This window comes from Dendrobates tinctorius, unplaced genomic scaffold, assembly GCF_039654945.1.
Source record: "Dendrobates tinctorius isolate UK_male_01 unplaced genomic scaffold, ASM3965494v1 ptg000250l, whole genome shotgun sequence".
In the NCBI taxonomy this organism is placed as follows: domain Eukaryota; kingdom Metazoa; phylum Chordata; class Amphibia; order Anura; family Dendrobatidae; genus Dendrobates; species Dendrobates tinctorius.
The window spans coordinates 44,855,364-44,868,020 of NW_027361917.1; positions in this window are offsets into that span (position 1 = coordinate 44,855,364).

The window sequence follows — 12,657 nt, forward strand, 5'->3', positions numbered from 1 at the left end:
ATGTAAATAATAATAAAAAAAAAAATATTGTTATTCTCACCTTCCGATGTCCCGCGCAGCCTTCCAGCCTCTCTCCACACTCCCGGTCCCAGTAATCCTTTGCGCGAATTACCGCGATGACGTCCGTATTCGCGATGACGTCGCGCAAATGACAGCGAGACTTCGCGATCCCGTGAGAACGGACGTCATCGCTCACAAAGGCTTACTGGGACCGGGAGCGTGGAGAGAGGCGGGAAGGCTGCGTGGGACGTCGGAAGGTGAGAATAACAATATTTTTTATTTTAAATTCTATTTTTTACAGGGATATGGAGCCCAGAGCAAGGAGGACAGTCTCCTCTCCTCCAGACCGTGGGTACCATCCGCAAATGTTCTGCTTACTTTTCGCATGGTGTGCACAGCCACATGCGGAAAGTAAGCAGAACAATGCATTCCTATGGGTGCGGGATCGCCGCGATTCCGCAAAATTAATGAGCATGCTGCGTTTTTTACTGCAAAGCAATTCCACCGCGGTAAAAACCGCAGCATTAGCACAGCATTGCAGAATCCCATAGGAATGCATGGGATGCTTATTTTTCACGGCAAAATCGCGCTGTAAAAACCGCCGTGAAAAAAACGCCACGTGTGAACTCAGCCCAAAACTAGCTCACATTACTGCCCTGCAGTAATTTTGGGCGGAATCTGCTGACATGGGTGTGATGTCACTCCTCTCCTCCCCTTCTGGGTGTTTCCTAAGGGAAAAGAGAGGATGACATTTAGGAACACAGTGAGCAGCCATTTTGATGGGGCCTGCAAAGTTACTGACTGTCTTTGCATGCAAAGTCTGGATCAGAACAGGTCACCAATCAGCAGAAATGTTTCCTGGATTTCTGTGGAGCAGACAAGCAGATGGTCCATCCATGTGTATAAAACACAGCGCTCTATGTACAATCCCTGGCACCGAACAGGGTGCCCCCCATAGACCAGCACACTGCTCTTCTGAAATACTCTATGCTGCTGTCACCCTGCTCCTTCCACCATACATCAGGCTCCCTGTCGCCTCGCTTTCACACATCGCCAGGACAGGATCTGAGGAGAGGAATGGGGTCTTCGGTCAACGAGGATTGCAGGCAGCAAGGATTCTGGTGAAAGCAGCACAGAGTATTTCAGGAGAGCAGTGTGCTGGTCTATGGGGGGCACAGAGGGAGATATATGGGGGAGGAGCAGGGTGACAGCAGCACAGAGTATTTCAGGAGAGCAGTGTGCTGGTCTATGGGGGGGCACAGAGGGAGATATATGGGGGAGGAGCAGGGTGACAGCAGCACAGAGTATTTCAGGAGAGCAGTGTGCTGGTCTATGGGGGCACAGAGGGAGATATATGAGGGAGGAGCAGGGAGACAGCACCACAGAAATCCAGGAAACATTTCTGCTGATTGATGGCCTGTTCTGATCCAAACTTTGCATGCAAAGACCCCATTCCCCTCCTCAGATCCTGTCCTGGCGATGTGTGAAAGCGAGGCGACAGGCGCAGTCCGGGGTGATGCTGGGAAGCAGGCTGGGGGAAATGTAGCCATATAGTAATGATAAAAATGAGACCCCTCTCTTCAGCTGCCTCACCAGCCCTCCCCTGACCCGTGTGCAGGTGCTCAGCCAAAACCACCCTAGAATGCGTCCCCTTCCTGCAGATAATAATGCCATAGTGTTCTCACATAATACCGCCATATACTTCACACATAATACCGCCATATAGATCATACACAATACCACCATGTAGATCACACATAAAACCAGCAGGATGACAGCAGCACTGAGTATTTCAGGAGAGCAGTATCACATGGGATAGGATTAGATACACGGCTCAGCAGTCAGTATCACACGGGATAGGATTAGATACATGGCTCAGCAGACAGTATCACACAAGAGAGGATTAGATACACAGCTCAGCAGACAGTATCACACAGGATAGGATTAGATACACAGCTCAGCAGACAGTATCACACAGGATAGGAATAGATACATGGCTCAGCAGTCAGCATCACACAGGAGAGGATTAGATACACGGCTCAGCTCTCAGTATCACACAGGATAGGATTAGATACACGGCTCAGCAGTCAGTATCACAAGAGAGGATTAGATACACAGCATCACACAGGATAGGATTAGATACATGGCTCAGCAGTCAGTATCACACAGGAGATGATTAGATACACGGCTCAGCTGTCAGTATCACACAGGACAGGATTAGATACACGGCTCAGCAGTCAGTATCACACAGGAGAGGATTAGATACACGGCTCAGCTGTCAGTATCACACAGGAGAGGACTAGATACACAGCTCAGCAGACAGTATCACACAGGATAGTATTAGATACACAGCTCAGCAGATAGTACCACACAGGATAGGATTAGATACACAGCTCAGCAGACAGTATCACACAGGAGAGGATTAGATACACAGCTCAGCATACAGTATCACACAGGAGAGGATTAGATGTCCAGCAAATTGCCAAGTGTTTTGAAACAGCAGGGAGCAGCTCCTCCTATGTTTTGCAAGAGCAGGGGCAGCAGCTGGTCGGGTGTTTTGGAAAGAGCAGCTTGGTCTCCAGGAGCTCGTCCTGTATCCTCTCCTGCAGCTGGTATGTGCAGAGTGAACATCCAAGCCCTGTTATGCTGGAACAGTACAGCATCCAAGGCTTGCAATAGAGTGTAAATGGAGCTAAAGGGAAAGCACTGGGCTCTAATAAAGATGGCGCCTGGCCACACCTACAGCTGTAAATTGAGCTGCCCACAGAGGTGTGCCCAGTTCACAGCTGATGCTGTTGCAATGATACAGATAGGGTCGGGAGCCGACTCTTGTCTCTTTTGCCCAGGGACTGCCGTAAATGAGCATGGAAAGTGTCGTTCAGCAGCCAGAAAGGTAAGATGGCAGCCCCCAGTGGCTGCATTAATACAGTAAAAAAACAAATCGTACACACCACTGAGTCAAGCTTAGGGGACAATATCTTTTTATACTATTTTCTTTTTTACATTAAATTATGAAAAAACATGGGACCTTCCCTTTAAACTCTTAAAAAATACCAGAATACTCAAAGAAGAAATGTAATTAAAATAACAGCAAAAACTGGCCAATACTTGTGACCTGATCCTCTTTAAAGGGAACCTAACAAAGATTAACCCCTTTACCCCCAAGGGTGGTTGGCATGTTCATGATCGGGCCAATTTTTACAATTCTGACCACTGTCCCTTTATGAGGTAATATCTCTGGAACGCTTCCATGGATCCTGGTGATTCTGACATAGTTTAATCGAGACATATTGTACTTCATGTTAGTGGTAAAATTTAATTGATATAACTTGCGTTTATTTGTGAAAAAAATGGAAATTTGGCGATAATTTTTAAAATTTCGCTATTTTTCAACTTTTAATTTTTATGACCTTAAATAACAGAGATATGGCACACAAAAAACGTAATAAATAACATTTCCCACATGTTTACTTTACATCAGCACAATTTGGGAACCAACATTTTTTTTTTGTTAGGAAGTTATAAGGGTTAAAAGTTGACCAGCAATTTCTCATTTTTCACAACACCATTTTATTTTTAGGGACCACATCACTTTTGAAGTCACTTTGAGGGGTCTATATGATAGAAAATACCCCAAAGTGACACCATTATAAAAACTGCACCCCTCAAGGTGCTCAAAACCACATTCAAGAAGTTTATTAACCCTTCAGGTGCTTCACATGAATTTTTTTAATGTTTAAAGAAAAATGACCGTTTAACTTTTTTCCCCCAAAAATTACATCAGGTCCAATTTTTTTGTTTTACCAAGGGTAACAGGAGAAATTGGACTGCAAAAGTTATTGTGCAATTTGTCCTGAGTACCCTGATACCTGATATTTGTGATATTTGGGGGGAACCACTGTTTTGGAGCATGGCAGAGCGCAGAAGGGAAGGAGCGCCGTTTGACTTTTTCACTGCAAAATTGGCTGGAATTGAGATGCCACGTCACGTTTGGAGAGCCCCTGATGTGCCTAAACAGTGGTAACCCTCCATAAGTGACCCCATTTTGAAAACTATACCCCTCCAAAGAACTTATCTAGATATGTGGTGAGAACTTTGAACCCCCAAGGGCTACACAGAAGTTTATAACGTACAGCTGTTCAATTAAAAAATATTCTTTCCACAAAAATAATCTTTTCACCCCCAATTTTTATTTTCCCAAGGGTAGCAGGACCCCAAAAGTTATTGTGCAATTTGTCCTGAGTACGCCGATATCCCACATGTGGGAGAAAACTACTGTATGTGCACACATCGGGGCTCGGAAGGGAAGTAGTGACGTTTTGGAATGCAGACTTTGATGGAATGATCTGCGGGTGTCATGTTGCCTTTGGAGAGCCCCTGATGTGCCTAAACTGTGGAAACCCCCGCACAAGTGACCCCATTTTGGAAACTAGACACCCAAGGAACTTATCTAGATGTGTGCTGAGCACTTTGAACCCCCAAGTGTTTCACAGAAGTTTATAATGCCCGGGCGTGAAAATAAAAAAATCATATTTTTTCCACAAACATGATCTTTTAGTCCCCAATTTTTTTATTTTCCCATGGGTAACAGGAGAAATTGGACCCCAAAAGTTGTTGTCCAATTTGTCCTGAGTATGCTGATAACCCATATGTGGGAGTAAACTACTGTATGGGCACATGTCGGGGCTGGGAAGGGAAGTAGTGACATTTTGGAATGCAGACTTTGATGGAATGGTCTGCGGGTGTCATGTTGCCTTTGGAGAGCCCCTGATGTGCTTAAACTGTGGAAACACCCCACAAGTGATCCCATTTTGGAAACTAGACCCCAAAGGAACTTATCTAGATATGTGGTGAGCACTTTGTGTAAGGGCTGGCGGAACGCTCCAAATTATAAAATAGTAGTAGGTGCATTCGCAGCCTGGGGTCCACCATACAGAGGTGGTACACTGCTGCTAGATAATGGCGGAAGAAATAAGTGGTGTGAAAACAGTCACACGTGGGTTACATCACCCAATGTAAACAGGAGCGAACTCTGTTAATTTACAGAGCCGCACAACCGCTGAACGTAGATGCCAGAGCCTGTTTAGCTCACAGAGCCCTGCCAAAAGAGCGCACAGTGTACGGCCACAGAACTTCACCCCAAGGACACGGGGTTAGAGTCCCTCTAGGCCCACTGAGCCCACAGCGTCGCTGCCACGAGCGCCGCTATAGACGCTGGCTATGGAGTGTGGAGCACGTGCACTGAGGCGTGCAGAGTCACTGGTGAGGACTGATGCCTGACTCAACCTCTGACCTACCTACGCCTGAGCCTGGGCGCTAGCAGGCTAGGCTGCACAACACATGCGTACCGAGGGTAGGGGTTTCTTAATGAGTCATTCACCAGAGATATTCATACGTGCATACATCACTCACTCCTCATAGTCTGAAAATACAGTCTATCCTAGCGCATGGCCGAACGTCCATGCGAACCTTTTAAAGCCGCTGTCATGCTCACCTCCCCGGCTGGCACGCTCACCTCCCCGACTCCCATCCGCTCTGTGGCTTCTGCGGCCGCTGCCCTGACCGCCGCTCTCCCGGGCCGGTCTCCTGTCACCGCCGCTTTCTCCACCTCGGCCATGGCTCCTCTCCTTGCGGCGCCATCGGCCCCCGCTGCCGCCCGTGCCTCTACACCGCCCAGTGCTCTCCGGCGCTTCCGGTCCCCTCGGCCCGCCCCCTCTGCTGGTGCCTGTCAATCATCTGCCCTGCGACCTGCTGCTGCTCCCTCACAGGTAAGCAGGCGTGTTGCTAGGTACGCCCCCTAGACCTGGCGCCCTATCCCCTGGTCCCATGGCACTGCTGCACCCTGACCCGGAAGTCCCACAGCGCACCCTATATCAGGCAGCCTCACCCTATGCTCTCTGCCTGACTATCATTTGTGGTATCGGGTCCACGCTCTCCTGCGTTCCTCCTGTCTCTGCGCTGAGTACCTCTCCTGGTCCTCCGCTAAGCTTCCCTGTTTGTGACCTTCCTGTGTTCCCTTCCAGATCCAGTCTGTTCCTGCCTCCGCCTTCCTGCTCCTGTGTCTCGTTCTGTGCCTGTTCCTGCCGTCCCTCATTGCCGTCCGCCACTGCCATCCACTTCAGTCTCCACGGTTCCAGCAGCCATCCCTGTAGCTGTCGCCATCTCCTATTTGGTCGCCTGCACGTTCCTGCCTGCATTCCCTCCCGGCTGTTCCCAGGTATCAGCTCACGTGGCAATACACTGTGTTCCAAATTATTATGCAAATGATATTTTTCTCTGATTTTCCTAAATAGTCGGTACAAATGACAGTCAGTCTAATAAAAGTCATCACCCGTTAGAGTATGCATCGAATTTTATTGGAGAAACCTTCCAATGATAACAGTATAATCTCCAAAATGAATAAAAACTCAAATTGCACTGTTCCAAATTATTATGCACAGTAGAATTTCTAAACATTTGATATGTTTTAAAGAACTGAAAATGCTCATTTGTGGAATTTGCAGCATTAGGAGGTCACATTCACCGAACAAAAAAGCTATTTAACTATTTAACTCCAAAACATCCTAACAGGCCAAGTTACATGTTAACATAGGAACCCTTCTTTGATATCACCTTCACAATTCTTGCATCCATTGAACTTGTGAATTTTTTGGAGAGTTTCTGCTTGTATTTCTTTGCATTAAGTCAGAATAGCCTCCCAGAGCTGCTGTTTTGATGTGAACTGCCTTCCACCCTCATAGATCTTTTGCTTGATGATACTCCAAAGGTTCTCTATAGGGTTGAGGTCAGGGAAAGATGGTAGCCACACCATGAGTTTATCTCCTTTTATGCCCATAGCAGTCAATGACTCAGAGGTATTCTTTGCAGCATGACATGGTGCAGTGTCATGCATGAAGAGGATTTTGCTCCTGAAGGCACATGTCTGCTTTTTATACCATGGAAGACAGCTGTCAGTCAGAAACTCTATATACTTTGCAGAGGTCATTTTCACACCTTCAGGAACCTTAAAGAGCCCTACCAGCTGTTTCCCCATGATTCCGCCCAAAACATGACTCCTCCACCTCCTTGCTGACGTCGCAGCCTTGTTGGGACATAGTGGCCATCCACCAACCACCACTACTCCATCCATCTGGACCATCCAGGGTTGCTCGACACTTATCAGTAAACAAGACTGTTTGAAAATTAGTCTTCATGTATGTCTGGGCCCACTGCAACCATTTCTGCTTGTGAGCACTGTTTAGGAGTGGCCGAATAGTAGGTTTATGCACCACAGCATGCCTTTGAAGGATCCTACACCTTGAGGTTCCAGGGACTCCAGAGGCACCAGCAGCTTTAAATATCTGTTTGCTGGTTTGTAATGGCTTTTAGCAGCTGCTCTCTCAATCCGATGAACTTGCCTGGCAGAAACCTTCCTCATTCTGCCTTTATCAGCACAAACATGTCTGCGCTCAGAATCAACCACAAATCTCTTAACAGTACGATGATCACGTTTAAGTTTTTGGGAAATATCTAATGTTTTCATCTCATGACCAAGGCATTGCACTATTTGATGCTTTTCAGCAGCAGAGAGATCCGTTTTCTTTCCTAAATTCCTTGAAACCTGTGCCCTGCTTAATAATGTGGAACATCATTCTTAAGTAGTTTTCCTTTAATTGGGCTCACCTGGTAAACTAATTATCACAGGCGTTTGAGATTGATTTCAGTGATCCAAAGAGCCCTGATACACAATAGCATCTATGAGTTTATTTGAAAAACAAAAAATTACATCTTTATGACACTTAAATCCAATTTGCATAATAATTTGGAACGCAGTGTAGTCTCCCTTGGGTCTGCCCCTAACGCTCCCTGTATAGGGGGTGGTACACCTGGCCAGCTCACCCAAGGGAGGTTCGTCGTCGCGGTCCTGAGGGTTCACTTCCGGAGGTTCCCAGTCTCTCAGTACCTCACAGTATAGTCAGGCCATGGACCCCGCTGGTATCCCGACTCCGACCAAAAAGGAACTTCTGTTCCTGTGAGAGAACGAGGATAATATCCTTCCTCAAATCTATGGAATTCGTCTCTACAGACCTCTGATCCCACTAGCGCGTCCCAAATGGCGGGTCTCCAGCAGGAGCTCGCTCAGCAGCGCGACACTCAGGCCCATATTTTAAATTACATGGCCACGGTGGATAACCCTCTCCTGGCCCTCCAGTCGGTGGCCTCTGCTCCAGCCCAGGTGGCTACTCCCCACCCATCACCCCGGTTGGCAAAACCCCCATGGTACAATGGCGATCCCAAGTTATGCAGAGGGTTCCTAAACCAATGCCAGCTGCACTTCCAGCTGTCCCCCCTGCAGTACCCTACGGATCGGGCCAAGGTGGCCTTTGTTGTGTCCCACTTGGAGGGGGAAGCTCTAGCTTGGGTAAACCCTCTCTGGGAACGAGACGACCCCATAGTCTCCCAACTCTCCTTTTTTTTGGACACCTTTCGGAAGGTGTTCGATGAACCCGGTCGCCTGGTCTCTACTACCGAGGCACTGTTTATTTTCCAACAGGGCACGCTCTCGGTAGGCCAGTACGCCATTCGGTTTCGCACCCTGTCCTCTGAATTGGGGTGGAACAATGAGGCCTTGGTGGGATCCTTCTGGCGGGGACTCTCTGGACGAGTTAAAGATGATTTGGCGGGACGAGATACTCCAGCCTCCCTGGAGGATTTTATCTCCTTGGCTAACCGTATCGACCTCTGCTTTCAGGAGCGACCCTGAGAGGCTGCTAGAGAGAGGAGGCCTCGCATTCTTCCAGCCGCTCGTAGTCCGCCTCGCTCCCGCCCAGTTACGTCCTCTGTGACCTCTGCACCGAAACCCATGCAAGTGGATCATCTCAAACCGGTGGAGGAGCGTCGGAGAGAGAGGATCGAACAGAGGCTCTGCTTCTACTGTGGGAGTGCATCCCACTTCCTCCGCTCCTGTCCTATACGCCCGGGAAACGCCTCCGCCTAGGACAGGCAAGAGAGGCCTTCCTAGGTAGTGGTGATTCCTCTCTACCTTTGATTCTCTCCATTCTTTTTCACATAGGCTCCAAACGTTCCTCTGAGTGGGCCTACATTGATTCAGGCGCAGCTGGCAATTTTATTCAGTTTGAGGCGGTTAAAAGACTCCGGATCCCTGTCCGATCCCTGGAGACTCCTCGGCAAATTGCTTCGGTCGACGGTCGACCCCTGCGGATGTCCATTACTCAGGTCACCGAAGAAGTGGAACTTCAGATTGGAGCCTTACAGCGGGAGAAGATAGTCTTTTATGTCCTGCCTTCGCTATCTCATACTATCCTCTTGGGCCTGCCTTGGTTGAGAACTCACGAGCCTGTCTTGGACTGGCACTCTGGGGACATCCTGCGTTGGGGATAGTCGTGTCAAACCAAATGTCTGTCTGCCGTTCAACCAAAGAACTTCACGCCTCTCGCTTCGGTCTCTACAGAATTACCTTCGGCCTACTGGGCCTTCTCTGACGTCTTTAACAAGAAGGAGGCGGAGATCCTACCCCCCGCACCAGCCCTATGATTGCCCGATCGGCCTGGTCCCAGGTTATTCTCCACCCCATGGTCGGATCTATCCTCTGTCTCCCTCCGAGACTCTGGCCATGACCGAATATATCCAAGAAAACCTGGCCAGAGGCTTCATTCGCAAGTCGTCTTCGCCGGCAGGAGCAGGCTTCTTTTTCGTCAAGAAGAAGGATGGGTCACTTCGTCCCTGCATTGATTATCAGGGCCTCAATGATATCACCATCAAGAACAAATATCCGTTGCCTCTCATTCCGGAGCTATTTGACCATCTACCGGGAGCACAAGTCTTCACAAAACTGGATCTCCGTGGGGCCTATAATCTGATCCTCATTCGTCCCGGAGATGAATGGAAGACCGCTTTCAATACCCGAGACGGCCACTATGAATATTTAGTCATGCCCTTTGGCCTGTGCAATGCTCCCGCAGTGTTCCAGGAGTTCGTCAACGACGTGTTTCGAGACCTTCTCTATTCCTGTGTGGTGGTGTATTTGAACGATATCCTTGTGTTTTCCCCGGACCTGGCTACCCACAGAAAAGACGTCCGCCAAGTTTTACTACGTTTAAGGGAGCAGCGTCTCTATGCCAAACTCGAGAAGTGCGCCTTTGAGCAGTCCTCCCTGCCATTCTTGGGTTACCTCATTTCTGACTCGGGCGTACGTATGGACCCTGGAAAAGTATCCGCCGTGCTCAAATGGCCACGTCCCCAGGGAGTCAAGGCGATCTAACGATTCCTTGGGTTTGCTAACTACAACCGGCAATTTATCCCACACTTTTCCACCCTGACCGCTCCTATCTCCGCCTTGACCCGCAAGGGAGCCAATCCTCACCTCTGGTCCTCGGAGGCCGAAGATGCCTTTCTGACCTTGAGACAAGCTTTCGCTACAGCACCCATCGTCCTGAGATTAACAAGCCCTTTATCCTCGAGGTGGATGCATCAGCCATCGGAGCCGGGGCAGTTCTTTCCCAGAGATCTTCCTCCGGTCGATTGCTCACCTGCAGTTTTTTCTTTAAGATGTTCGCCACTGCAGAGAGAAACTACACCATTGGTGACAGAGCTGCTTGCCATCAAGTTGGCCTTGGAAGAGTGGCGGTTTCTTCTGGAAGGAGCTGTACATCCGTTTAAAATCTACACCGACCACAAGAATCTGGCATATCTCCAGTCAGCACAAAGAGTTAACCCCCGGCAAGCCAGATGGTCGCTGTTCTTCGCCCGGTTCGATTTGGAACTTCATTTCCGTCCCGGAGACAAGAATCTCAAAGCAGATGCTTTATCCAGGTCCTTTCTGGTCTCCGATAATGAGGAAGAGCCATCACACATCGTAGACCCCAATAAAGTCATCATGGTTACACCTATTAGCCTGACTTCTTTACCGCCCGGTAAGACCTTTGTGCAAGAAAGCGAGAGGAAGCGAGTGTTACAATGGGGTCATGCCTCCAAGCTAGTCGGCCACGTGGGTCTCAAGAAAACGCTCCTTCCCATCTCTCGCTTCTATTGGTGGCCATCTCTTCTTCAAGATGTCCGAAGTTTCATCACCTCCTGTCCTTCCTGTGCCAGAAACAAAGTTCCTCGGCATCTACCTTCTGGCCTCTTACACCCGCTTCCGGTTCCTTCGGTCCCTTGGCAGCATGTCGCAATGGCCTTTATTACTGATCTGCCTTGGTCTTCTGGCCACACTGTCATCTTGGTCGTGGTGGATCGATTTTCCAAAATGGCCCATTTTATTGCTCTGCCAGGGTTACCCTCCGCACCCGAGTTGGCAAGGATTTTCGTCACCCATGTTTTCCGGATTCACGGCTTCCCCAAGCATATTGTTTCTGACAGAGGGGTTTAGTTCACCTCACAGTTTTGGAGGGCCCTGTGCCGCATGATGGAAGTAACGATGGACTTCTCCTCTTCCTACCATCCCCAGACTAACGGCCAGGCAGAATGAACAAATCAAATTCTCGTGACCTATCTCCGGCATTTTTCCAATGCTCACCAGAACGACTGGTCCAGTCTGCTCCCGTGGGCCGAGTTCACCTGCAACAACCATACCAGTGAGTCCTCCTCCAAATCGCCCTTCTTTATTGTCTACGGATAACATCCAGGTGTTCCTTTGCCGATACCTCTTATCTCAGGTGTGCCGGCGGCCGATCTTCTGATCGAGGAGTTCTCCAGGGTCTGGCAGGAGACCAAAACCATGCTTGATCATGCCCAAAGCCGGATCAAGAGACATGCCGATAAAAGACGTCTGGTTTCTCCACGGTACCAACCCGGAGATAAAGTATGGCTGTCTTCTAAGTTCGTTCGCCTGAAGCAACCCTCGTATAAACTGGGTCCTCGGTATATAGGTCCGTTTGAGGTCTTAGCTCGTATCAATGATGTGGCCTACAAGCTAAAGCTTCCAGCCTCATTAAAGGGGTTGTCCGGGCTTTTCACATAATCTCAGTGCGTATCTGGGCTGCAGAGTTATGACAATAAGTAATTTACTTTCTGTCACTAGTTTGCACAGTTTTCTAGATATTCTGAACAGAACGTCCAAGGGGGGTGTTATGGCATTGAAATGAGAACTAGTCGTAACCCCCTACTCTACTCCAATCATGCCCTCTATAGCAACAACCCCACCGTCCGTAGCTACAGGCCCTCACCGTCCACATGAAGCAGCCCTCATCACACAGTAACGAATTCTTCCCCTCCAGCAGCCTCAGTGCAGAGAGCAGAGAGCTGCTCCTCCCCCAGACACACACTGAACAGTTATCTATGCAAAGTGAAACCAGTGAGGAGGAGGGAAAATTGTCCTGTATTCTGGGCCACACCATGATTACAATACATAACTCATTATCAGTAATTCCTTCCCTCACTGTCCCAGACTGCTGGCAGCAGTGAGAATAGACTGTGTGATGGCCAGTGATGGGGGTCTGCAGCTTCTAATCTGCACAGGGGATGGCAGTCACTGAAGTAATCTGTTGTGTGACAAAGCCTCTGCTGTGTGAATGAGACAGCTCTGTGTCACTGATGTTTTCACACAGCAGCAGATTTGGTGCAGTGTATGTGTGAGCACTGTTTCTCTAATGACACAAATACTGATGGGAGCAGCCTGTCCTATCAGCAGCTGTAACAGTGTGAAGTGTTGGGGGGTGA